The sequence below is a fragment of the Gobio gobio genome (assembly GCF_949357685.1).
Source record: "Gobio gobio genome assembly, chromosome: 25".
Taxonomy (NCBI): Eukaryota; Metazoa; Chordata; class Actinopteri; order Cypriniformes; family Gobionidae; genus Gobio; species Gobio gobio.
This window is the reverse complement of record NC_137121.1, coordinates 39,014,065-39,040,674: the sequence shown is the minus strand read 5'-3', so window position 1 is coordinate 39,040,674 and position 26,610 is coordinate 39,014,065.

The following is a 26,610-nucleotide window of genomic DNA, read 5'->3' as shown; positions in this document are numbered from 1 at the left end:
ATGATTCGGAGCGTTATGGATCGGTGTGTTGAATCATGATTCGGAGCGTTATGGATTGGTGTGTTGAATCATGATTCGGAGCGTTATGAATCGGTGTGTTGAATCATGATTCGGAGCGTTACGAATCGGTGTGTTGAATCATGATTCGGAGCGTTATGAATCGGTGTGTTGTATCATGATTCGGAGCGTTATGATCGGTGTGTTGAATCATGATTCGGAGCGTTATGAATCGGTGTGTTGAATCATGATTCGGAGCGTTATGGATCGGTGTGTTGAATCACGATTCGGAGCGTTATGAATCGGTGTGTTGAATCATGATTCGGAGCGTTATGAATCGGTGTGTTGAATCACGATTCGGAGCGTTATGAATCGGTGTGTTGAATCATGATTCGGAGCGTTATGAATCGGTGTGTTGAATCATGATTCGGAGCGTTATGGATCGGTGTGTTGAATCATGATTCGGACCGTTATGAATCGGTGTGTTGAATCATGATTCTGAGCGTTATGAATCGGTGTGTTGAATCATGATTCGGAGCGTTATGGATCGGTGTGTTGAATCATGATTCGGACCGTTATGAATCGGTGTGTTGAATCATGATTCTGAGCGTTATGAATCGGTGTGTTGAATCATAATTCGGAGCGTTATGAATTGTTGTGTTGAATCATGATTCGGAGCGTTATGAATCGGTGTGTTGAATCATGATTCGGAGCGTTATGGATCGGTGTGTTGAATCATGATTCGGAGCTTTATGAATCGGTGTGTTGAATCATGATTCGGAGCGTTATGAATCGGTGTGTTGAATCACGATTCGGAGCGTTATGAATCGGTGTGTTGAATCATGATTCGGAGCGTTATGGATCGGTGTGTTGAATCATGATTCGGAGCTTTATGAATCGGTGTGTTGAATCATGATTCGGAGCGTTATGAATCGGTGTGTTGAATCACGATTCGGAGCGTTATGAATCGGTGTGTTGAATCATGATTCGGAGCGTTATGAATCGGTGTGTTGAATCATGATTCGGAGCGTTATGGATCGGTGTGTTGAATCATGATTCGGAGCGTTATGAATCGGTGTGTTGAATCATGATTCGGAGCGTTATGAATCGGTGTGTTGAATCATGATTCGGAGCGTTATGGATCGGTGTGTTGAATCATGATTCGGAGCGTTATGAATCGGTGTGTTGAATCATGATTCGGAGCGTTATGAATCGGTGTGTTGTATCATGATTCGGAGCGTTATGAATCGGTGTGTTGTATCATGATTCGGAGCGTTATGAATCGGTGTGTTGAATCATGATTCGGAGCGTTATGGATCGGTGTGTTGAATCATGATTCGGAGCGTTATGAATCGGTGTGTTGAATCATGATTCGGAGCATTATGAATCGGTGTGTTGAATCATGATTCGGAGCGTTATGAATCGGTGTGTTGAATCATGATTCGGAGCGTTATGAATCGGTGTGTTGTATCATGATTCGGAGCGTTATGGATCGGTGTGTTGAATCATGATTCGGAGCGTTATGAATCGGTGTGTTGAATCATGATTCGGAGCGTTATGGATCGGTGTGTTGAATCATGATTCGGAGCGTTATGGATCGGTGTGTTGAATCATGATTCGGAGCGTTATGCATCGGTGTGTTGAATCATGATTCGGAGCATTATGAATCGGTGTGTTGTATCATGATTCGGAGCGTTATGAATCGGTGTGTTGTATCATGATTCGGAGCGTTATGAATCGGTGTGTTGAATCATGATTCGGAGCGTTATGGATCGCTGTGTTGAATCATGATTCGGAGCGTTACGAATCGGTGTGTTGAATCATGATTCGGAGCATTATGAATCGGTGTGTTGAATCATGATTCGGAGCGTTACGAATCGGTGTGTTGAATCATGATTCGGAGCGTTATGAATCGGTGTGTTGTATCATGATTCGGAGCGTTATGATCGGTGTGTTGAATCATGATTCGGAGCGTTATGAATCGGTGTGTTGAATCATGATTCGGAGCGTTATGGATCGGTGTGTTGAATCACGATTCGGAGCGTTATGAATCGGTGTGTTGAATCATGATTCGGAGCGTTATGAATCGGTGTGTTGAATCACGATTCGGAGCGTTATGAATCGGTGTGTTGAATCATGATTCGGAGCGTTATGAATCGGTGTGTTGAATCATGATTCGGAGCGTTATGGATCGGTGTGTTGAATCATGATTCGGACCGTTATGAATCGGTGTGTTGAATCATGATTCTGAGCGTTATGAATCGGTGTGTTGAATCATAATTCGGAGCGTTATGAATTGTTGTGTTGTATCATGATTCGGAGCGTTATGAATCGGTGTGTTGAATCATGATTCGGAGCGTTATGGATCGGTGTGTTGAATCATGATTCGGAGCTTTATGAATCGGTGTGTTGAATCATGATTCGGAGCGTTATGAATCGGTGTGTTGAATCACGATTCGGAGCGTTATGAATCGGTGTGTTGAATCATGATTCGGAGCGTTATGAATCGGTGTGTTGAATCATGATTCGGAGCGTTATGGATCGGTGTGTTGAATCATGATTCGGAGCATTATGAATCGGTGTGTTGAATCATGATTCGGAGCGTTACGAATCGGTGTGTTGAATCATGATTCGGAGCGTTATGAATCGGTGTGTTGTATCATGATTCGGAGCGTTATGATCGGTGTGTTGAATCATGATTCGGAGCGTTATGAATCGGTGTGTTGAATCATGATTCGGAGCGTTATGGATCGGTGTGTTGAATCACGATTCGGAGCGTTATGAATCGGTGTGTTGAATCATGATTCGGAGCGTTATGAATCGGTGTGTTGAATCACGATTCGGAGCGTTATGAATCGGTGTGTTGAATCATGATTCGGAGCGTTATGAATCGGTGTGTTGAATCATGATTCGGAGCGTTATGGATCGGTGTGTTGAATCATGATTCGGACCGTTATGAATCGGTGTGTTGAATCATGATTCTGAGCGTTATGAATCGGTGTGTTGAATCATGATTCGGAGCGTTATGGATCGGTGTGTTGAATCATGATTCGGACCGTTATGAATCGGTGTGTTGAATCATGATTCTGAGCGTTATGAATCGGTGTGTTGAATCATAATTCGGAGCGTTATGAATTGTTGTGTTGAATCATGATTCGGAGCGTTATGAATCGGTGTGTTGAATCATGATTCGGAGCGTTATGGATCGGTGTGTTGAATCATGATTCGGAGCTTTATGAATCGGTGTGTTGAATCATGATTCGGAGCGTTATGAATCGGTGTGTTGAATCACGATTCGGAGCGTTATGAATCGGTGTGTTGAATCATGATTCGGAGCGTTATGGATCGGTGTGTTGAATCATGATTCGGAGCTTTATGAATCGGTGTGTTGAATCATGATTCGGAGCGTTATGAATCGGTGTGTTGAATCACGATTCGGAGCGTTATGAATCGGTGTGTTGAATCATGATTCGGAGCGTTATGAATCGGTGTGTTGAATCATGATTCGGAGCGTTATGGATCGGTGTGTTGAATCATGATTCGGAGCGTTATGAATCGGTGTGTTGAATCATGATTCGGAGCGTTATGAATCGGTGTGTTGAATCATGATTCGGAGCGTTATGGATCGGTGTGTTGAATCATGATTCGGACCGTTATGAATCGGTGTGTTGAATCATGATTCGGAGCGTTATGAATCGGTGTGTTGTATCATGATTCGGAGCGTTATGAATCGGTGTGTTGTATCATGATTCGGAGCGTTATGAATCGGTGTGTTGAATCATGATTCGGAGCGTTATGGATCGGTGTGTTGAATCATGATTCGGAGCGTTATGAATCGGTGTGTTGAATCATGATTCGGAGCATTATGAATCGGTGTGTTGAATCATGATTCGGAGCGTTATGAATCGGTGTGTTGAATCATGATTCGGAGCGTTATGAATCGGTGTGTTGTATCATGATTCGGAGCGTTATGGATCGGTGTGTTGAATCATGATTCGGAGCGTTATGAATCGGTGTGTTGAATCATGATTCGGAGCGTTATGGATCGGTGTGTTGAATCATGATTCGGAGCGTTATGGATCGGTGTGTTGAATCATGATTCGGAGCGTTATGCATCGGTGTGTTGAATCATGATTCGGAGCATTATGAATCGGTGTGTTGTATCATGATTCGGAGCGTTATGAATCGGTGTGTTGTATCATGATTCGGAGCGTTATGAATCGGTGTGTTGAATCATGATTCGGAGCGTTATGGATCGCTGTGTTGAATCATGATTCGGAGCGTTATGGATCGCTGTGTTGAATCATGATTCGGAGCGTTACGAATCGGTGTGTTGAATCATGATTCGGAGCATTATGAATCGGTGTGTTGAATCATGATTCGGAGCGTTACGAATCGGTGTGTTGAATCATGATTCGGAGCGTTATGAATCGGTGTGTTGTATCATGATTCGGAGCGTTATGATCGGTGTGTTGAATCATGATTCGGAGCGTTATGAATCGGTGTGTTGAATCATGATTCGGAGCGTTATGGATCGGTGTGTTGAATCACGATTCGGAGCGTTATGAATCGGTGTGTTGAATCATGATTCGGAGCGTTATGAATCGGTGTGTTGAATCACGATTCGGAGCGTTATGAATCGGTGTGTTGAATCATGATTCGGAGCGTTATGAATCGGTGTGTTGAATCATGATTCGGAGCGTTATGGATCGGTGTGTTGAATCATGATTCGGACCGTTATGAATCGGTGTGTTGAATCATGATTCTGAGCGTTATGAATCGGTGTGTTGAATCATAATTCGGAGCGTTATGAATTGTTGTGTTGAATCATGATTCGGAGCGTTATGAATCGGTGTGTTGAATCATGATTCGGAGCGTTATGGATCGGTGTGTTGAATCATGATTCGGAGCTTTATGAATCGGTGTGTTGAATCATGATTCGGAGCGTTATGAATCGGTGTGTTGAATCATGATTCGGAGCGTTATGGATCGGTGTGTTGAATCATGATTCGGACCGTTATGAATCGGTGTGTTGAATCATGATTCTGAGCGTTATGAATCAGTGTGTTGAATCATAATTCGGAGCGTTATGAATTGTTGTGTTGAATCATGATTCGGAGCGTTATGAATCGGTGTGTTGAATCATGATTCGGAGCGTTATGGATCGGTGTGTTGAATCATGATTCGGAGCGTTATGAATCGGTGTGTTGAATCATGATTCGGAGCGTTATGGATCGGTGTGTTGAATCATGATTCGGAGCGTTATGAATCGGTGTGTTGAATCATGATTCGGAGCGTTATGAATCGGTGTGTTGAATCATGATTCGGAGCGTTATGGATCGGTGTGTTGAATCATGATTCGGACCGTTATGAATCGGTGTGTTGAATCATGATTCGGAGCGTTATGAATCGGTGTGTTGTATCATGATTCGGAGCGTTATGAATCGGTGTGTTGTATCATGATTCGGAGCGTTATGAATCGGTGTGTTGAATCATGATTCGGAGCGTTATGGATCGGTGTGTTGAATCATGATTCGGAGCGTTATGAATCGGTGTGTTGAATCATGATTCGGAGCATTATGAATCGGTGTGTTGAATCATGATTCGGAGCGTTATGAATCGGTGTGTTGAATCATGATTCGGAGCGTTATGAATCGGTGTGTTGTATCATGATTCGGAGCGTTATGGATCGGTGTGTTGAATCATGATTCGGAGCGTTATGAATCGGTGTGTTGAATCATGATTCGGAGCGTTATGGATCGGTGTGTTGAATCATGATTCGGAGCGTTATGGATCGGTGTGTTGAATCATGATTCGGAGCGTTATGCATCGGTGTGTTGAATCATGATTCGGAGCATTATGAATCGGTGTGTTGTATCATGATTCGGAGCGTTATGAATCGGTGTGTTGTATCATGATTCGGAGCGTTATGAATCGGTGTGTTGAATCATGATTCGGAGCGTTATGGATCGCTGTGTTGAATCATGATTCGGAGCGTTACGAATCGGTGTGTTGAATCATGATTCGGAGCATTATGAATCGGTGTGTTGAATCATGATTCGGAGCGTTACGAATCGGTGTGTTGAATCATGATTCGGAGCGTTATGAATCGGTGTGTTGTATCATGATTCGGAGCGTTATGATCGGTGTGTTGAATCATGATTCGGAGCGTTATGAATCGGTGTGTTGAATCATGATTCGGAGCGTTATGGATCGGTGTGTTGAATCACGATTCGGAGCGTTATGAATCGGTGTGTTGAATCATGATTCGGAGCGTTATGAATCGGTGTGTTGAATCACGATTCGGAGCGTTATGAATCGGTGTGTTGAATCATGATTCGGAGCGTTATGAATCGGTGTGTTGAATCATGATTCGGAGCGTTATGGATCGGTGTGTTGAATCATGATTCGGACCGTTATGAATCGGTGTGTTGAATCATGATTCTGAGCGTTATGAATCGGTGTGTTGAATCATAATTCGGAGCGTTATGAATTGTTGTGTTGAATCATGATTCGGAGCGTTATGAATCGGTGTGTTGAATCATGATTCGGAGCGTTATGGATCGGTGTGTTGAATCATGATTCGGAGCTTTATGAATCGGTGTGTTGAATCATGATTCGGAGCGTTATGAATCGGTGTGTTGAATCATGATTCGGAGCGTTATGGATCGGTGTGTTGAATCATGATTCGGACCGTTATGAATCGGTGTGTTGAATCATGATTCTGAGCGTTATGAATCAGTGTGTTGAATCATAATTCGGAGCGTTATGAATTGTTGTGTTGAATCATGATTCGGAGCGTTATGAATCGGTGTGTTGAATCATGATTCGGAGCGTTATGGATCGGTGTGTTGAATCATGATTCGGAGAAATGAATCGGTGTGTTGAATCATGATTCGGAGCATTATGAATCGGTGTGTTGAATCATGATTCGGAGCGTTATGAATCGGTGTTTTGTATCATGATTCGGAGCGTTATGAATCGGTGTGTTGAATCACGATTTGGAGCGTTATGAATCGGTGTGTTGTATCATGATTCGGAGCATTATGAATCGGTGTGTTGAATCACGATTTGGAGCGTTATGAATCGTTGTGTTGAATCACGATTCGGAACGTTATGCCACCAGATCCTCCTGTCAACTCTCATGAAGATGGGCATCTCAGGAACTGCTCTCCATTGGCTCAAGTCTTACCTCTCAGGTAGGTCCTTCAGGGTGTCATGGAGAGGTGAAGTGTCTAAGTCACATCATCTAGCCACTGGAGTTCCACAGGGCTCAGAGAAGGGCTCACTTCTCTTCTCCATCTACATGTCATCACTGGGATCTGTCATTCAGAATCATGGCTTTTCCTATCACTGCTATGCCGACGACACTCAACTCTACTTCTCATTTCAACCAGATGATCCCACGGTTGGTGTTCATATCGCCGCCTGCCTAACTGACATTTCTGCTTGGATGAAGGAACATCACCTGCAACTCAACCTTGCAAAGACAGAACTGCTTGTGGTCTCAGCCAACCCAGCACTTCATCATAATCTCTCCATTCAGCTAGGATCATCAACCATAACTCCGTCCAGGACAGCCAGGAATCTTGGAGTTGTGATTGATGATCAACTAAAATTCACTGACCACATTACTGCAACAACCCGGTCCTGCAGATTTGCGTTATACAACATTAGGAAGATTAGACCCTTCCTATCAGAGCAGTCCACACAACTCCTGGTCCAAGCTCTTGTTCTCTCCAGACTGGACTACTGTAATGCTCTTCTAGCGGGCCTTCCGGCAAGCACTATCAAACCCTTGCAACTGATCCAGAATGCAGCGGCGAGGGTGGTCTTTAACGAGCCGAAGAGAGCACACGTTACGCCTCTCTTCATCAGTCTCCACTGGCTCCCAATAGCCGCTCGCATCAAATTCAAGACACTGGTGCTCGCCTTCAAAGCAACCACTGGCTCTGCACCAATATACCTAAACTCGCTTGTCCAGACTTACACACCTTCCAGGAGCTTACGTTCTGCCAGTGAACGACGCCTTGTGGTGCCATCCCAAAGAGGCATGAAATCACTCTCACGGACCTTTTCCTGGACCGCCCCCACCTGGTGGAATGACCTGCCTATCTCAATTCGAGCTGCCGAGTCTGTAGCCATTTTCAAAAAACGGCTAAAGACACACCTCTTCCAGCAGCACCTGACCAATCAAGAATAGCACTTAACATTCTATTCATTTTCTGTCTGTCTGTCTGTCTGTCTGTCTGTCTGTCTATATATAAAAAAAAAAAAACATTCTGTCCTATGTTTTCTGTGCTAGATTAACTGAGACTTGTTACAGCACTTACATACTGTTACATACTGTAGCCTTTGATTGTTCTAGCTGCTTCTATTGCTCTCATTTGTAAGTCGCTTTGGATAAAAGCGTCTGCTAAATGACTAAATGTAAATGTAAATGTTATGAATCGGTGTGTTGAATCACGATTCGGAGCGTTATGAATCGGTGTGTTGAATCACAATTCGGAGCGTTATGAATCGGTGTGTTGAATCATGATTCGGAGCGTTATGAATCGGTGTGTTGTATCATGATTCGGAGCGTTATGAATCGGTGTGTTGAATCATGATTCGGACCGTTATGAATCGGTGTGTTGAATCATGATTCGGAGCGTTATGGATCGGTGTGTTGTATCATGATTCGGAGCGTTATGAATCGGTGTGTTGAATCATGATTCGGAGCGTTATGGATCGGTGTGTTGAATCATGATTCGGAGCGTTATGAATCGGTGTGTTGAATCATGATTCGGAGCGTTATGAATCGGTGTGTTGTATCATGATTCGGAGGGTTATGAATCGGTGTGTTGTATCATGATTCGGAGCGTTATGAATCGGTGTGTTGAATCATGATTCGGAGCGTTATGGATCGGTGTGTTGAATCATGATTCGGAGCGTTATGCATCGGTGTGTTGAATCATGATTCGGAGCATTATGAATCGGTGTGTTGTATCATGATTCGGAGCGTTATGAATCGGTGTGTTGTATCATGATTCGGAGCGTTATGAATCGGTGTGTTGAATCATGATTCGGAACGTTATGGATCGGTGTGTTGAATCATGATTCGGAGCGTTACGAATCGGTGTGTTGAATCATGATTCGGAGCATTATGAATCGGTGTGTTGAATCATGATTCGGAGCGTTACGAATCGGTGTGTTGAATCATGATTCGGAGCGTTATGAATCGGTGTGTTGTATCATGATTCGGAGCGTTATGGATCGGTGTGTTGAATCATGATTCGGAGCGTTATGAATCGGTGTGTTGAATCATGATTCGGAGCGTTATGGATCGGTGTGTTGAATCACGATTCGGAGCGTTATGAATCGGTGTGTTGAATCATGATTCGGAGCGTTATGAATCGGTGTGTTGAATCACGATTCGGAGCGTTATGAATCGGTGTGTTGAATCATGATTCGGAGCGTTATGAATCTGTGTGTTGAATCATGATTCGGAGCGTTATGAATCGGTGTGTTGAATCATGATTCGGAGCGTTATGGATCGGTGTGTTGAATCATGATTCTGAGCTTTATGAATCGGTGTGTTGAATCATGATTCGGAGCGTTATGAATCGGTGTGTTGTATCATGATTCGGAGCGTTATGAATCGGTGTGTTGTATCATGATTCGGAGCGTTATGAATCGGTGTGTTGAATCATGATTCGGAGCGTTATGGATCGGTGTGTTGAATCATGATTCAGAGCGTTATGAATCGGTGTGTTGAATCATGATTCGGAGCATTATGAATCGGTGTGTTGAATCATGATTCGGAGCGTTATGAATCGGTGTGTTGTATCATGATTCGGAGCGTTATGAATCGGTGTGTTGAATCACGATTTGGAGCGTTATGAATCGGTGTGTTGTATCATGATTCGGAGCATTATGAATCGGTGTGTTGAATCACGATTTGGAGCGTTATGAATCGTTGTGTTGAATCACGATTCGGAACGTTATGCCACCAGATCCTCCTGTCAACTCTCATGAAGATGGGCATCTCAGGAACTGCTCTCCAGTGGCTCAAGTCTTACCTCTCAGGTAGGTCCTTCAGGGTGTCATGGAGAGGTGAAGTGTCTAAGTCACATCATCTAGCCACTGGAGTTCCACAGGGCTCAGAGAAGGGCTCACTTCTCTTCTCCATCTACATGTCATCACTGGGATCTGTCATTCAGAATCATGGCTTTTCCTATCACTGCTATGCCGACGACACTCAACTCTACTTCTCATTTCAACCAGATGATCCCACGGTTGGTGTTCATATCGCCGCCTGCCTAACTGACATTTCTGCTTGGATGAAGGAACATCACCTGCAACTCAACCTTGCAAAGACAGAACTGCTTGTGGTCTCAGCCAACCCAGCACTTCATCATAATCTCTCCATTCAGCTAGGATCATCAACCATAACTCCGTCCAGGACAGCCAGGAATCTTGGAGTTGTGATTGATGATCAACTAAAATTCACTGACCACATTACTGCAACAACCCGGTCCTGCAGATTTGCGTTATACAACATTAGGAAGATTAGACCCTTCCTATCAGAGCAGTCCACACAACTCCTGGTCCAAGCTCTTGTTCTCTCCAGACTGGACTACTGTAATGCTCTTCTAGCGGGCCTTCCGGCAAGCACTATCAAACCCTTGCAACTGATCCAGAATGCAGCGGCGAGGGTGGTCTTTAACGAGCCGAAGAGAGCACACGTTACGCCTCTCTTCATCAGTCTCCACTGGCTCCCAATAGCCGCTCGCATCAAATTCAAGACACTGGTGCTCGCCTTCAAAGCAACCACTGGCTCTGCACCAATATACCTAAACTCGCTTGTCCAGACTTACACACCTTCCAGGAGCTTACGTTCTGCCAGTGAACGACGCCTTGTGGTGCCATCCCAAAGAGGCATGAAATCACTCTCACGGACCTTTTCCTGGACCGCCCCCACCTGGTGGAATGACCTGCCTATCTCAATTCGAGCTGCCGAGTCTGTAGCCATTTTCAAAAAACGGCTAAAGACACACCTCTTCCAGCAGCACCTGACCAATCAAGAATAGCACTTAACATTCTATTCATTTTCTGTCTGTCTGTCTGTCTGTCTGTCTGTCTATATAAAAAAAAAAAAAAACATTCTGTCCTATGTTTTCTGTGCTAGATTAACTGAGACTTGTTACAGCACTTACATACTGTTACATACTGTAGCCTTTGATTGTTCTAGCTGCTTCTATTGCTCTCATTTGTAAGTCGCTTTGGATAAAAGCGTCTGCTAAATGACTAAATGTAAATGTAAATGTTATGAATCGGTGTGTTGAATCCCGATTCGGAGCGTTATGAATCGGTGTGTTGAATCACAATTCGGAGCGTTATGAATCGGTGTGTTGAATCATGATTCGGAGCGTTATGAATCGGTGTGTTGTATCATGATTCGGAGCGTTATGAATCGGTGTGTTGAATCATGATTCGGCCCGTTATGAATCGGTGTGTTGAATCATGATTCGGAGCGTTATGGATCGGTGTGTTGTATCATGATTCGGAGCGTTATGAATCGGTGTGTTGAATCATGATTCGGAGCGTTATGGATCGGTGTGTTGAATCATGATTCGGAGCGTTATGAATCGGTGTGTTGAATCATGATTCGGAGCATTATGAATCGGTGTGTTGTATCATGATTCGGAGCGTTATGAATCGGTGTGTTGTATCATGATTCGGAGCGTTATGAATCGGTGTGTTGAATCATGATTCGGAGCGTTATGGATCGGTGTGTTGAATCATGATTCAGAGCGTTATGAATCGGTGTGTTGAATCATGATTCGGAGCATTATGAATCGGTGTGTTGAATCATGATTCGGAGCGTTATGAATCGGTGTGTTGAATCATGATTCGGAGCGTTATGAATCGGTGTGTCGTATCATGATTCGGAGCGTTATGGATCGGTGTGTTGAATCATGATTCGGAGCGTTATGAATCGGTGTGTTGAATCATGATTCGGAGCGTTATGGATCGGTGTGTTGAATCATGATTCGGAGCGTTATGGATTGGTGTGTTGAATCATGATTCGGAGCGTTATGAATCGGTGTGTTGAATCATGATTCGGAGCGTTATGAATCGGTGTGTTGAATCATGATTCGGAGCGTTATGAATCGGTGTGTTGTATCATGATTCGGAGCGTTATGAATCGGTGTGTTGTATCATGATTCGGAGCGTTATGAATCGGTGTGTTGAATCATGATTCGGAGCGTTATGGATCGGTGTGTTGAATCATGATTCGGAGCGTTATGAATCGGTGTGTTGAATCATGATTCGGAGCATTATGAATCGGTGTGTTGAATCATGATTCGGAGCGTTATGAATCGGTGTGTTGAATCATGAATCGGAGCGTTATGAATCGGTGTGTTGTATCATGATTCGGAGCGTTATGGATCGGTGTGTTGAATCATGATTCGGAGCGTTATGAATCGGTGTGTTGAATCATGATTCGGAGCGTTATGGATCGGTGTGTTGAATCATGATTCGGAGCGTTATGGATCGGTGTGTTGAATCATGATTCGGAGCGTTATGCATCGGTGTGTTGAATCATGATTCGGAGCATTATGAATCGGTGTGTTGTATCATGATTCGGAGCGTTATGAATCGGTGTGTTGTATCATGATTCGGAGCGTTATGAATCGGTGTGTTGAATCATGATTCGGAGCGTTATGGATCGCTGTGTTGAATCATGATTCGGAGCGTTACGAATCGGTGTGTTGAATCATGATTCGGAGCATTATGAATCAGTGTGTTGAATCATGATTCGGAGCGTTACGAATCGGTGTGTTGAATCATGATTCGGAGCGTTATGAATCGGTGTGTTGTATCATGATTCGGAGCGTTATGATCGGTGTGTTGAATCATGATTCGGAGCGTTATGAATCGGTGTGTTGAATCATGATTCGGAGCGTTATGGATCGGTGTGTTGAATCACGATTCGGAGCGTTATGAATCGGTGTGTTGAATCATGATTCGGAGCGTTATGAATCGGTGTGTTGAATCACGATTCGGAGCGTTATGAATCGGTGTGTTGAATCATGATTCGGAGCGTTTTGAATCGGTGTGTTGAATCATGATTCGGAGCGTTATGGATCGGTGTGTTGAATCATGATTCGGACCGTTATGAATCGGTGTGTTGAATCATGATTCTGAGCGTTATGAATCGGTGTGTTGAATCATAATTCGGAGCGTTATGAATTGTTGTGTTGAATCATGATTCGGAGCGTTATGAATCGGTGTGTTGAATCATGATTCGGAGCGTTATGGATCGGTGTGTTGAATCATGATTCGGAGCTTTATGAATCGGTGTGTTGAATCATGATTCGGAGCGTTATGAATCGGTGTGTTGAATCACGATTCGGAGCGTTATGAATCGGTGTGTTGAATCATGATTCGGAGCGTTATGAATCGGTGTGTTGAATCATGATTCGGAGCGTTATGGATCGGTGTGTTGAATCATGATTCGGAGCGTTATGAATCGGTGTGTTGAATCATGATTCGGAGCATTATGAATCGGTGTGTTGAATCATGATTCGGAGCGTTATGAATCGGTGTGTTGTATCATGATTCGGAGCGTTATGAATCGGTGTGTTGAATCACGATTTGGAGCGTTATGAATCGGTGTGTTGTATCATGATTCGGAGCATTATGAATCGGTGTGTTGAATCACGATTTGGAGCGTTATGAATCGTTGTGTTGAATCACGATTCGGAACGTTATGCCACCAGATCCTCCTGTCAACTCTCATGAAGATGGGCATCTCAGGAACTGCTCTCCAGTGGCTCAAGTCTTACCTCTCAGGTAGGTCCTTCAGGGTGTCATGGAGAGGTGAAGTGTCTAAGTCACATCATCTAGCCACTGGAGTTCCACAGGGCTCAGAGAAGGGCTCACTTCTCTTCTCCATCTACATGTCATCACTGGGATCTGTCATTCAGAATCATGGCTTTTCCTATCACTGCTATGCCGACGACACTCAACTCTACTTCTCATTTCAACCAGATGATCCCACGGTTGGTGTTCATATCGCCGCCTGCCTAACTGACATTTCTGCTTGGATGAAGGAACATCACCTGCAACTCAACCTTGCAAAGACAGAACTGCTTGTGGTCTCAGCCAACCCAGCACTTCATCATAATCTCTCCATTCAGCTAGGATCATCAACCATAACTCCGTCCAGGACAGCCAGGAATCTTGGAGTTGTGATTGATGATCAACTAAAATTCACTGACCACATTACTGCAACAACCCGGTCCTGCAGATTTGCGTTATACAACATTAGGAAGATTAGACCCTTCCTATCAGAGCAGTCCACACAACTCCTGGTCCAAGCTCTTGTTCTCTCCAGACTGGACTACTGTAATGCTCTTCTAGCGGGCCTTCCGGCAAGCACTATCAAACCCTTGCAACTGATCCAGAATGCAGCGGCGAGGGTGGTCTTTAACGAGCCGAAGAGAGCACACGTTACGCCTCTCTTCATCAGTCTCCACTGGCTCCCAATAGCCGCTCGCATCAAATTCAAGACACTGGTGCTCGCCTTCAAAGCAACCACTGGCTCTGCACCAATATACCTAAACTCGCTTGTCCAGACTTACACACCTTCCAGGAGCTTACGTTCTGCCAGTGAACGACGCCTTGTGGTGCCATCCCAAAGAGGCATGAAATCACTCTCACGGACCTTTTCCTGGACCGCCCCCACCTGGTGGAATGACCTGCCTATCTCAATTCGAGCTGCCGAGTCTGTAGCCATTTTCAAAAAACGGCTAAAGACACACCTCTTCCAGCAGCACCTGACCAATAAGAATAGCACTTAACATTCTATTCATTTTCTGTCTGTCTGTCTGTCTGTCTGTCTGTCTGTCTATATAAAAAAAAAAAAAAACATTCTGTCCTATGTTTTCTGTGCTAGATTAACTGAGACTTGTTACAGCACTTACATACTGTTACATACTGTAGCCTTTGATTGTTCTAGCTGCTTCTATTGCTCTCATTTGTAAGTCGCTTTGGATAAAAGCGTCTACTAAATGACTAAATGTAAATGTAAATGTTATGAATCGGTGTGTTGAATCACGATTCGGAGCGTTATGAATCGGTGTGTTGAATCACAATTCGGAGCGTTATGAATCGGTGTGTTGAATCATGATTCGGAGCGTTATGAATCGGTGTGTTGTATCATGATTCGGAGCGTTATGAATCGGTGTGTTGAATCATGATTCGGACCGTTATGAATCGGTGTGTTGAATCATGATTCGGAGCGTTATGGATCGGTGTGTTGTATCATGATTCGGAGCGTTATGAATCGGTGTGTTGAATCATGATTCGGAGCGTTATGGATCGGTGTGTTGAATCATGATTCGGAGCGTTATGAATCGGTGTGTTGAATCATGATTCGGAGCATTATGAATCGGTGTGTTGTATCATGATTCGGAGCGTTATGAATCGGTGTGTTGTATCATGATTCGGAGCGTTATGAATCGGTGTGTTGAATCATGATTCGGAGCGTTATGGATCGGTGTGTTGAATCATGATTCGGAGCGTTATGAATCGGTGTGTTGAATCATGATTCGGAGCATTATGAATCGGTGTGTTGAATCATGATTCGGAGCGTTATGAATCGGTGTGTTGAATCATGATTCGGAGCGTTATGAATCGGTGTGTTGTATCATGATTCGGAGCGTTATGGATCGGTGTGTTGAATCATGATTCGGAGCGTTATGAATCGGTGTGTTGAATCATGATTCGGAGCGTTATGGATCGGTGTGTTGAATCATGATTCGGAGCGTTATGGATCGGTGTGTTGAATCATGATTCGGAGCGTTATGCATCGGTGTGTTGAATCATGATTCGGAGCATTATGAATCGGTGTGTTGTATCATGATTCGGAGCGTTATGAATCGGTGTGTTGTATCATGATTCGGAGCGTTATGAATCGGTGTGTTGAATCATGATTCGGAGCGTTATGGATCGGTGTGTTGAATCATGATTCGGAGCGTTACGAATCGGTGTGTTGAATCATGATTCGGAGCGTTATGAATCGGTGTGTTGAATCATGATTCGGAGCGTTATGGATCGGTGTGTTGAATCATGATTCGGAGCGTTATGAATCGGTGTGTTGAATCATGATTCGGAGCATTATGAATCGGTGTGTTGTATCATGATTCGGAGCGTTATGAATCGGTGTGTTGTATCATGATTCGGAGCGTTATGAATCGGTGTGTTGAATCATGATTCGGAGCGTTATGGATCGGTGTGTTGAATCATGATTCGGAGCGTTATGAATCGGTGTGTTGAATCATGATTCGGAGCATTATGAATCGGTGTGTTGAATCATGATTCGGAGCGTTATGAATCGGTGTGTTGAATCATGATTCGGAGCGTTATGAATCGGTGTGTTGTATCATGATTCGGAGCGTTATGGATCGGTGTGTTGAATCATGATTCGGAGCGATATGAATCGGTGTGTTGAATCATGATTCGGAGCGTTATGGATCGGTGTGTTGAATCACGATTCGGAGCGTTTTGAATCGGTGTGTTGAATCATGATTCGGAGCGTTATGAATCGGTGTGTTGAATCACGATTCGGAGCGTTATGAATCGGTGTGTTGAATCATGATTCGGAGCGTTATGAATCGGTGTGTTGAATCATGATTCGGAGCGTTATGGATCGGTGTGTTGAATCATGATTCGGACCGTTATGAATCGGTGTGTTGAATCATGATTCTGAGCGTTATGAATCAGTGTGTTGAATCATAATTCGGAGCGTTATGAATTGTTGTGTTGAATCATGATTCGGAGCGTTATGAATCGGTGTGTTGAATCATGATTCGGAGCGTTATAGATCGGTGTGTTGAATCATGATTCGGAGAAATGAATCGGTGTGTTGAATCATGATTCGGAGCATTATGAATCGGTGTGTTGAATCATGATTCGGAGCGTTATGAATCGGTGTTTTGTATCATGATTCGGAGCGTTATGAATCGGTGTGTTGAATCACGATTTGGAGCGTTATGAATCGGTGTGTTGTATCATGATTCGGAGCATTATGAATCGGTGTGTTGAATCACGATTTGGAGCGTTATGAATCGTTGTGTTGAATCACGATTCGGAACGTTATGCCACCAGATCCTCCTGTCAACTCTCATGAAGATGGGCATCTCAGGAACTGCTCTCCATTGGCTCAAGTCTTACCTCTCAGGTAGGTCCTTCAGGGTGTCATGGAGAGGTGAAGTGTCTAAGTCACATCATCTAGCCACTGGAGTTCCACAGGGCTCAGAGAAGGGCTCACTTCTCTTCTCCATCTACATGTCATCACTGGGATCTGTCATTCAGAATCATGGCTTTTCCTATCACTGCTATGCCGACGACACTCAACTCTACTTCTCATTTCAACCAGATGATCCCACGGTTGGTGTTCATATCGCCGCCTGCCTAACTGACATTTCTGCTTGGATGAAGGAACATCACCTGCAACTCAACCTTGCAAAGACAGAACTGCTTGTGGTCTCAGCCAACCCAGCACTTCATCATAATCTCTCCATTCAGCTAGGATCATCAACCATAACTCCGTCCAGGACAGCCAGGAATCTTGGAGTTGTGATTGATGATCAACTAAAATTCACTGACCACATTACTGCAACAACCCGGTCCTGCAGATTTGCGTTATACAACATTAGGAAGATTAGACCCTTCCTATCAGAGCAGTCCACACAACTCCTGGTCCAAGCTCTTGTTCTCTCCAGACTGGACTACTGTAATGCTCTTCTAGCGGGCCTTCCGGCAAGCACTATCAAACCCTTGCAACTGATCCAGAATGCAGCGGCGAGGGTGGTCTTTAACGAGCCGAAGAGAGCACACGTTACGCCTCTCTTCATCAGTCTCCACTGGCTCCCAATAGCCGCTCGCATCAAATTCAAGACACTGGTGCTCGCCTTCAAAGCAACCACTGGCTCTGCACCAATATACCTAAACTCGCTTGTCCAGACTTACACACCTTCCAGGAGCTTACGTTCTGCCAGTGAACGACGCCTTGTGGTGCCATCCCAAAGAGGCATGAAATCACTCTCACAGACCTTTTCCTGGACCGCCCCCACCTGGTGGAATGACCTGCCTATCTCAATTCGAGCTGCCGAGTCTGTAGCCATTTTCAAAAAACGGCTAAAGACACACCTCTTCCAGCAGCACCTGACCAATCAAGAATAGCACTTAACATTCTATTCATTTTCTGTCTGTCTGTCTGTCTGTCTGTCTATATATAAAAAAAAAAAAAAACATTCTGTCCTATGTTTTCTGTGCTAGATTAACTGAGACTTGTTACAGCACTTACATACTGTTACATACTGTAGCCTTTGATTGTTCTAGCTGCTTCTATTGCTCTCATTTGTAAGTCGCTTTGGATAAAAGCGTCTGCTAAATGACTAAATGTAAATGTAAATGTTATGAATCGGTGTGTTGAATCACGATTCGGAGCGTTATGAATCGGTGTGTTGAATCACAATTCGGAGCGTTATGAATCGGTGTGTTGAATCATGATTCGGAGCGTTATGAATCGGTGTGTTGTATCATGATTCGGAGCGTTATGAATCGGTGTGTTGAATCATGATTCTGACCGTTATGAATCGGTGTGTTGAATCATGATTCGGAGCGTTATGGATCGGTGTGTTGTATCATGATTCGGAGCGTTATGAATCGGTGTGTTGAATCATGATTCGGAGCGTTATGGATCGGTGTGTTGAATCATGATTCGGAGCGTTATGAATCGGTGTGTTGAATCATGATTCGGAGCATTATGAATCGGTGTGTTGTATCATGATTCGGAGCGTTATGAATCGGTGTGTTGTATCATGATTCGGAGCGTTATGAATCGGTGTGTTGAATCATGATTCGGAGCGTTATGGATCGGTGTGTTGAATCATGATTCGGAGCGTTATGCATCGGTGTGTTGAATCATGATTCGGAGCATTATGAATCGGTGTGTTGTATCATGATTCGGAGCGTTATGAATCGGTGTGTTGTATCATGATTCGGAGCGTTATGAATCGGTGTGTTGAATCATGATTCGGAACGTTATGGATCGGTGTGTTGAATCATGATTCGGAGCGTTACGAATCGGTGTGTTGAATCATGATTCGGAGCATTATGAATCGGTGTGTTGAATCATGATTCGGAGCGTTACGAATCAGTGTGTTGAATCATGATTCGGAGCGTTATGAATCGGTGTGTTGTATCATGATTCGGAGCGTTATGGATCGGTGTGTTGAATCATGATTCGGAGCGTTATGAATCGGTGTGTTGAATCATGATTCGGAGCGTTATGGATCGGTGTGTTGAATCACGATTCGGAGCGTTATGAATCGGTGTGTTGAATCATGATTCGGAGCGTTATGAATCGGTGTGTTGAATCACGATTCGGAGCGTTATGAATCGGTGTGTTGAATCATGATTCGGAGCGTTATGAATCGGTGTGTTGAATCATGATTCGGAGCGTTATGAATCGGTGTGTTGAATCATGATTCGGAGCGTTATGGATCGGTGTGTTGAATCATGATTCGGAGCTTTATGAATCGGTGTGTTGAATCATGATTCGGAGCGTTATGAATCGGTGTGTTGTATCATGATTCGGAGCGTTATGAATCGGTGTGTTGTATCATGATTCGGAGCGTTATGAATCGGTGTGTTGAATCATGATTCGGAGCGTTATGGATCGGTGTGTTGAATCATGATTCAGAGCGTTATGAATCGGTGTGTTGAATCATGATTCGGAGCATTATGAATCGGTGTGTTGAATCATGATTCGGAGCGTTATGAATCGGTGTGTTGTATCATGATTCGGAGCGTTATGAATCGGTGTGTTGAATCACGATTTGGAGCGTTATGAATCGGTGTGTTGTATCATGATTCGGAGCATTATGAATCGGTGTGTTGAATCACGATTTGGAGCGTTATGAATCGTTGTGTTGAATCACGATTCGGAACGTTATGCCACCAGATCCTCCTGTCAACTCTCATGAAGATGGGCATCTCAGGAACTGCTCTCCAGTGGCTCAAGTCTTACCTCTCAGGTAGGTCCTTCAGGGTGTCATGGAGAGGTGAAGTGTCTAAGTCACATCATCTAGCCACTGGAGTTCCACAGGGCTCAGAGAAGGGCTCACTTCTCTTCTCCATCTACATGTCATCACTGGGATCTGTCATTCAGAATCATGGCTTTTCCTATCACTGCTATGCCGACGACACTCAACTCTACTTCTCATTTCAACCAGATGATCCCACGGTTGGTGTTCATATCGCCGCCTGCCTAACTGACATTTCTGCTTGGATGAAGGAACATCACCTGCAACTCAACCTTGCAAAGACAGAACTGCTTGTGGTCTCAGCCAACCCAGCACTTCATCATAATCTCTCCATTCAGCTAGGATCATCAACCATAACTCCGTCCAGGACAGCCAGGAATCTTGGAGTTGTGATTGATGATCAACTAAAATTCACTGACCACATTACTGCAACAACCCGGTCCTGCAGATTTGCGTTATACAACATTAGGAAGATTAGACCCTTCCTATCAGAGCAGTCCACACAACTCCTGGTCCAAGCTCTTGTTCTCTCCAGACTGGACTACTGTAATGCTCTTCTAGCGGGCCTTCCGGCAAGCACTATCAAACCCTTGCAACTGATCCAGAATGCAGCGGCGAGGGTGGTCTTTAACGAGCCGAAGAGAGCACACGTTACGCCTCTCTTCATCAGTCTCCACTGGCTCCCAATAGCCGCTCGCATCAAATTCAAGACACTGGTGCTCGCCTTCAAAGCAACCACTGGCTCTGCACCAATATACCTAAACTCGCTTGTCCAGACTTACACACCTTCCAGGAGCTTACGTTCTGCCAGTGAACGACGCCTTGTGGTGCCATCCCAAAGAGGCATGAAATCACTCTCACGGACCTTTTCCTGGACCGCCCCCACCTGGTGGAATGACCTGCCTATCTCAATTCGAGCTGCCGAGTCTGTAGCCATTTTCAAAAAACGGCTAAAGACACACCTCTTCCAGCAGCACCTGACCAATCAAGAATAGCACTTAACATTCTATTCATTGTCTGTCTGTCTGTCTGTCTGTCTGTCTGTCTGTCTATATAAAAAAAAAAAAAAACATTCTGTCCTATGTTTTCTGTGCTAGATTAACTGAGACTTGTTACAGCACTTACATACTGTTACATACTGTAGCCTTTGATTGTTCTAGCTGCTTCTATTGCTCTCATTTGTAAGTCGCTTTGGATAAAAGCGTCTGCTAAATGACTAAATGTAAATGTAAATGTTATGAATCGGTGTGTTGAATCCCGATTCGGAGCGTTATGAATCGGTGTGTTGAATCACAATTCGGAGCGTTATGAATCGGTGTGTTGAATCATGATTCGGAGCGTTATGAATCGGTGTGTTGTATCATGATTCGGAGCGTTATGAATCGGTGTGTTGAATCATGATTCGGCCCGTTATGAATCGGTGTGTTGAATCATGATTCGGAGCGTTATGGATCGGTGTGTTGTATCATGATTCGGAGCGTTATGAATCGGTGTGTTGAATCATGATTCGGAGCGTTATGGATCGGTGTGTTGAATCATGATTCGGAGCGTTATGAATCGGTGTGTTGAATCATGATTCGGAGCATTATGAATCGGTGTGTTGTATCATGATTCGGAGCGTTATGAATCGGTGTGTTGTATCATGATTCGGAGCGTTATGAATCGGTGTGTTGAATCATGATTCGGAGCGTTATGGATCGGTGTGTTGAATCATGATTCAGAGCGTTATGAATCGGTGTGTTGAATCATGATTCGGAGCATTATGAATCGGTGTGTTGAATCATGATTCGGAGCGTTATGAATCGGTGTGTTGAATCATGATTCGGAGCGTTATGAATCGGTGTGTTGTATCATGATTCGGAGCGTTATGGATCGGTGTGTTGAATCATGATTCGGAGCGTTATGAATCGGTGTGTTGAATCATGATTCGGAGCGTTATGGATCGGTGTGTTGAATCATGATTCGGAGCGTTATGGATTGGTGTGTTGAATCATGATTCGGAGCGTTATGAATCGGTGTGTTGAATCATGATTCGGAGCATTATGAATCGGTGTGTTGTATCATGATTCGGAGCGTTATGAATCGGTGTGTTGAATCATGATTCGGCCCGTTATGAATCGGTGTGTTGAATCATGATTCGGAGCATTATGGATCGGTGTGTTGTATCATGATTCGGAGCGTTATGAATCGGTGTGTTGAATCATGATTCGGAGCGTTATGGATCGCTGTGTTGAATCATGATTCCGAGCGTTATGAATCGGTGTGTTGAATCATGATTCGGAGCATTATGAATCGGTGTGTTGTATCATGATTCGGAGCGTTATGAATCGGTGTGTTGAATCATGATTCGGAGCGTTATGGATCGGTGTGTTGAATCATGATTCGGAGCGTTATGAATCGGTGTGTTGAATCATGATTCGGAGCATTATGAATCGGTGTGTTGAATCATGATTCGGAGCGTTATGAATCGGTGTGTTGAATCATGATTCGGAGCGTTATGAATCGGTGTGTTGTATCATGATTCGGAGCGTTATGGATCGGTGTGTTGAATCATGATTAGGAGCGTTATGAATCGGTGTGTTGAATCATTATTCGGAGCGTTATGGATCGGTGTGTTGAATCATGATTCGGAGCGTTATGGATTGGTGTGTTGAATCATGATTCGGAGCGTTATGAATCGGTGTGTTGAATCATGATTCGGAGCATTATGAATCGGTGTGTTGTATCATGATTCGGAGCGTTATGAATCGGTGTGTTGTATCATGATTCGGAGCGTTATGAATCGGTGTGTTGAATCATGATTCGGAGCGTTATGGATCGGTGTGTTGAATCATGATTCGGAGCGTTATGAATCGGTGTGTTGAATCATGATTCGGAGCTTTATGAATCGGTGTGTTGAATCATGATTCGGAGCGTTATGAATGGGTGTGTTGAATCATGATTCGGAGCGTTATGAATCGGTGTGTTGTATCATGATTCGGAGCGTTATGGATCGGTGTGTTGAATCATGATTCGGAGCGTTATGAATCGGTGTGTTAAATCATGATTCGGAGCGTTATGGATCGGTGTGTTGAATCACGATTCGGAGCGTTATGAATCGGTGTGTTGAATCATGATTCGGAGCGTTATGAATCGGTGTGTTGAATCACGATTCGGAGCGTTATGAATCGGTGTGTTGAATCATGATTCGGAGCGTTATGAATCGGTGTGTTGAATCATGATTCGGAGCGTTATGGATCGGTGTGTTGAATCATGATTCGGAGCGTTATGAATCGGTGTGTTGAATCATGATTCAGAGCATTATGAATCGGTGTGTTGAATCATGATTCGGAGCGTTATGAATCGGTGTGTTGTATCATGATTCGGAGCGTTATGAATCGGTGTGTTGTATCATGATTCGGAGCATTATGAATCGGTGTGTTGAATCACGATTTGGAGCGTTATGAATCGTTGTGTTGAATCACGATTCGGAACGTTATGCCACCAGATCCTCCTGTCAACTGTCATGAAGATGGGCATCTCAGGAACTGCTCTCCAGTGGCTCAAGTCTTACCTCTCAGGTAGGTCCTTCAGGGTGTCATGGAGAGGTGAAGTGTCTAAGTCACATCATCTAGCCACTGGAGTTCCACAGGGCTCAGAGAAGGGCTCACTTCTCTTCTCCATCTACATGTCATCACTGGGATCTGACATTCAGAATCATGGCTTTTTCTATCACTGCTATGCCGACGACACTCAACTCTACTTCTCATTTCAACCAGATGATCCCACGGTTGGTGTTCATATCGCCGCCTGCCTAACTGACATTTCTGCTTGGATGAAGGAACATCACCTGCAACTCAACCTTGCAAAGACAGAACTTCTTGTGGTCTCAGCCAACCCAGCACTTCATCATAATCTCTCCATTCAGCTAGGATCATCAACCATAACTCCGTCCAGGACAGCCAGGAATCTTGGAGTTGTGATTGATGATCAACTAAAATTCACTGACCACATTACTGCAACAACCCGGTCCTGCAGATTTGCGTTATACAACATTAGGAAGATTAGACCCTTCCTATCAGAGCAGTCCACACAACTCCTGGTCCAAGCTCTTGTTCTCTCCAGACTGGACTACTGTAATGCTCTTCTAGCGGGCCTTCCGGCAAGCACTATCAAACCCTTGCAACTGATCCAGAATGCAGCGGCGAGGGTGGTCTTTAACGAGCCGAAGAGAGCACACGTTACGCCTCTCTTCATCAGTCTCCACTGGCTCCCAATAGCCGCTCGCATCAAATTCAAGACACTGGTGCTCGCCTTCAAAGCAACCACTGGCTCTGCACCAATATACCTAAACTCGCTTGTCCAGACTTACACACCTTCCAGGAGCTTACGTTCTGCCAGTGAACGACGCCTTGTGGTGCCATCCCAAAGAGGCATGAAATCACTCTCACGGACCTTTTCCTGGACCGCCCCCACCTGGTGGAATGACCTGCCTATCTCAATTCGAGCTGCCGAGTCTGTAGCCATTTTCAAAAAACGGCTAAAGACACACCTCTTCCAGCAGCACCTGACCAATCAAGAATAGCACTTAACATTCTATTCATTTTCTGTCTGTCTGTCTGTCTGTCTGTCTATATAAAAAAAAAAAAAAAAACATTCTGTCCTATGTTTTTTGTGCTAGATTAACTGAGACTTGTTACAGCACTTACATACTGTTACATACTGTAGCCTTTGATTGTTCTAGCTGCTTCTATTGCTCTCATTTGTAAGTCGCTTTGGATAAAAGCGTCTGCTAAATGACTAAATGTAAATGTAAATGTTATGAATCGGTGTGTTGGATCCCGATTCGGAGCGTTATGAATCGGTGTGTTGAATCACAATTCGGAGCGTTATGAATCGGTGTGTTGAATCATGATTCGGAGCGTTATGAATCGGTGTGTTGTATCATGATTCGGAGCGTTATGAATCGGTGTGTTGAATCATGATTCGGCCCGTTATGAATCGGTGTGTTGAATCATGATTCGGAGCGTTATGGATCGGTGTGTTGTATCATGATTCGGAGCGTTATGAATCGGTGTGTTGAATCATGATTCGGAGCGTTATGAATCGGTGTGTTGAATCATGATTCGGAGCGTTATGGATCGGTGTGTTGAATCATGATTCAGAGCGTTATGAATCGGTGTGTTGAATCATGATTCGGAGCATTATGAATCGGTGTGTTGAATCATGATTCGGAGCGTTATGAATCGGTTTGTTGAATCATGATTCGGAGCGTTATGAATCGGTGTGTTGTATCATGATTCGGAGCGTTATGGATCGGTGTGTTGAATCATGATTCGGAGCGTTATGAATCGGTGTGTTGAATCATGATTCGGAGCATTATGAATCGGTGTGTTGAATCATGATTCGGAGCGTTATGAATCGGTGTGTTGAATCATGATTCGGAGCGTTATGAATCGGTGTGTTGTATCATGATTCGGAGCGTTATGGATCGGTGTGTTGAATCATGATTCGGAGCGTTATGAATCGGTGTGTTGAATCATGATTCGGAGCGTTATGGATCGGTGTGTTGAATCATGATTCGGAGCGTTATGGATTGGTGTGTTGAATCATGATTCGGAGCGTTATGAATCGGTGTGTTGAATCATGATTCGGAGCATTATGAATCGGTGTGTTGTATCATGATTCGGAGCGTTATGAATCGGTGTGTTGAATCATGATTCGGCCCGTTATGAATCGGTGTGTTGAATCATGATTCGGAGCGTTATGGATCGGTGTGTTGTATCATGATTCGGAGCGTTATGAATCGGTGTGTTGAATCATGATTCGGAGCGTTATGGATCGGTGTGTTGAATCATGATTCGGAGCGTTATGAATCGGTGTGTTGAATCATGATTCGGAGCATTATGGATCGGTGTGTTGTATCATGATTCGGAGCGTTATGAATCGGTGTGTTGAATCATGATTCGGAGCGTTATGGATCGGTGTGTTGAATCATGATTCGGAGCGTTATGAATCGGTGTGTTGAATCATGATTCGGAGCATTATGAATCGGTGTGTTGAATCATGATTCGGAGCGTTATGAATCGGTGTGTTGAATCATGATTCGGAGCGTTATGAATCGGTGTGTTGTATCATGATTCGGAGCGTTATGGATCGGTTTGTTGAATCATGATTCGGAGCGTTATGAATCGGTGTGTTGAATCATGATTCGGAGCGTTATGGATCGGTGTGTTGAATCATGATTCGGAGCGTTATGGATTGGTGTGTTGAATCATGATTCGGAGTGTTATGAATCGGTGTGTTGAATCATGATTCGGAGCATTATGAATCGGTGTGTTGTATCATGATTCGGAGCGTTATGAATCGGTGTGTTGTATCATGATTCGGAGCGTTATGAATCGGTGTGTTGAATCATGATTCGGAGCGTTATGGATCGGTGTGTTGAATCATGATTCGGAGCGTTATGAATCGGTGTGTTGAATCATGATTCGGAGCATTATGAATCGGTGTGTTGAATCATGATTCG